We start from the raw sequence: 2,920 nt of genomic DNA, 5'->3' as shown, positions 1-2,920 counted from the left end.
CCATTCAGGATGAGCCCAGACAGCCTCCACTTTCCCTTCCTTTCCCCATTTTTTTTTTTTTTACATTGTGACCATCTTGGTCACCTGCCCAGTTGCCTGAAAACTGGTGCTAAAAACCCAGTGCCATTGTGGCCATGGAGGCTATAACTGCTCAGGCCCCTGGGATCTATGCTTTTTTCGGGCTCATTGGGTCAACTGAGAAATGCCCATGCCATTGGCTGACCCACGGGGAAGGGGGTGGGGGGAGTCAAGCGTGGGTGAGAAGAGAAACAGGAGAAACTGACAAAAGGAAACAGGTAGTGAGAAAATGGATGCTGGAGGAATATGCTAAAGCGAATGGACTGGAAGCACTCTACTGTGAGAGCGCTTGGACTTCATGTAGACCCAGCCTCTCTGCTGTGCACTGTAAGACAGGCTCCAGAAGAGAAAGGGCTTGCTCCAGACACCACTGCCCTCCTCTAGCAGGGCACCCAACACCCTGCCTCCAGAGTCACCTCGCAAAGGGAGAGGTCAGGAGGAACAAAATGACAACTTCCAAACCTCTGTTACTGGCCATAAAGACACCTGTTACAATAATTACACCAGGAAGTCTGTGTGTGTGCATTCACGCTATAGTACACATGTTTGGAGATTGGTCCTCACTTCCATCTTGTTTGAGGCAGGGTCTCTCATTGAGTTCTGTATCTGCCAGGTTACCTGGCTCAGGCACTTCTGGGGATTCTCTTGTCTCTTGCCTCCCATCTTGCTGTAAGCATACCAGGATTGTGGAGATGGGCTACTGTTTCCAGCCTTCTGTGGGTTCTGGGGGTAGAAACTCAGACTCACGTTTCTACAGTAAGTGCTTTGCCTTCTGAGCCATCTTCTCAACCCATAGCAGGGAAATTTTAACAATAGGGAATTTACAGAAATTCCCATTTCTTCATTGTATTGAATACTTTGTAACAAAAAGAATTTGTAGATCATATTTCACATCAGAAAAAAATGATTCTAATCTACCTTAAAGACTAGTCTATAAAACCAAAATTGCAAATACATAAGGGGGTGGGAGGAACAGGTGGGAATATGCCCAAACGCTACTACTAGTTATCTGGAGCCAGACTGTGTAAATGATTGGTGTCGTTTTTTTGTATGTCAACACCGTTGGTACTTTTATTGAATAAACCATGGGTAGCTTTTGTAATAAGAAAAAGCAGTAAAAAGTTATGTGTAAAAGTGAAATGAAAAACAAACAAAAACAAAACCAGTTTCTATTCCCAGCTCCATTTTTTTTCTCCTGTCTTCCATATGCTAAATCTCACTGTTAGCTAGTCCTCCTAACCAGGAACTTGGGCCCAGAGACAAGAAGTGGAGCCACAGGCTTTCCCTGCCCCTATGACCTCTGAAAAATCGAATTCACAGTGTCTCTGAATTCTAGGCCTTTCTCTTTTTGTTCAGAGCCATGGCCCATCCCAGGCTACCGCATGATCTGGGGCCAGGGCCCTGTAGCTGTCTATGTCTCTCTCCCCAGATAACCTTTCCTCACCTTCCTCATACGGCAAGCTAAGCCACTTTCATGACAGGTTCCATGTAATCGTGTATCTCTGGCCTGAAAACCAGGTTGGTAGATCTTAAGTACCCATAGGAAAAGATGGCTAGCCTTGGGGTCTCTCTGCAAACCTCATTTCCCAGGCTCCTCTCCTAGAAAAAAGGTCCTCCTGTCTCCCCTCTATCCTTCTCCCTCTCCCTCTCTCCTTCTCCCCCGCCCCCGCCATCTCTCTCTCACACACACACTGCTCTGATTTGGCAGAAGCCGTAGTCAGGAAGCCTCCCCTCAAGCCCCATCCTTACATAGCTGTTCTCTCTAATACCATTCCATGTCTCCCTATCTGTGTTCCCTGCGACTTGGTTCTTCTCTAGTAGCCAGAGATGAACTCCTGTGGTTTGGAAGTAGATTGCGGGGCTCTACAAAGGGCAGCCACAAGAGGCATTATGGTTGAGTCCCTAAAAAGTAGCAAGAACGGTAGGAGCCTGTTATGTGACACAAGTAATGACTCCCAGGTATGGGTCTCCAGCCCACCATGATATCTGCATCAGCCCCACAGTAGACAGCACTGTCTGTCTTGGTCCACAGACCCTCCACTTAACAGTGAATGCCTATCGCAGACCAGAATGCACCTCTTCTTTTCACCTGCAGAGGCCTCTCTGCCTGGACCTGTAATGGAGGCCTGAAAACAAACACCATCCACTTCCCGGATAAGGATACAGTACAGAGACAGAAGCCTGCCCTGATTACAACTGGGTGAGGAGAGGATGCTCTAGTTGTGAACAATGTCGACACTGGGGCCATCTTGGCTCTTTATATGGCCTGACTCTGACATTTTCTAGCTGGGTGGCCCCCGGCTGCACCTTACCTCACCTCTCAGAGCCTTGCATTCCTCAACTGTAAACTAGGAATGGTAATCGTGCATACTTCCTAAGGCTGATGGGAAGATGAAGTAAGAATATATGTAAAGTGTTTACAACAGTGCCTGTCATGAGGGTGAGAGCTATGGAGGTGTTTGTTGTTATTTTCACAAGTCATAAAATTGTATACCTATGTATACACAATTCAACCCCCTTTTTGTGAAAGTGATAGATATGTGTGCATTCCCTTGTGTATGTTGGGGGTGGGGGTGACCTTATGAATAACTGATTATTTAAATGGCACGATTCAGGGGAGACTCCCCACATTTCCACCCATAAATGGCATGATTGCCTACTATTCTTCCAATGAGGCATATATGATTTGAGTCTTGAAGACCATTCCTTTTCTGCAATCCCCCCATTAAAATGCGCATCCCCCATGGGGGTGTTAAGCCTTATCAGCTAACACCTTAGTTGTCAGCTAACACCTTAGTTATCAGCTAACACCTTAGATATCAGTTAACACCTTAGTTGACAG

Source organism: Rattus rattus, chromosome X (genome assembly GCF_011064425.1).
Source record: "Rattus rattus isolate New Zealand chromosome X, Rrattus_CSIRO_v1, whole genome shotgun sequence".
In the NCBI taxonomy this organism is placed as follows: domain Eukaryota; kingdom Metazoa; phylum Chordata; class Mammalia; order Rodentia; family Muridae; genus Rattus; species Rattus rattus.
This window is presented reverse-complemented; position numbering follows the sequence as displayed.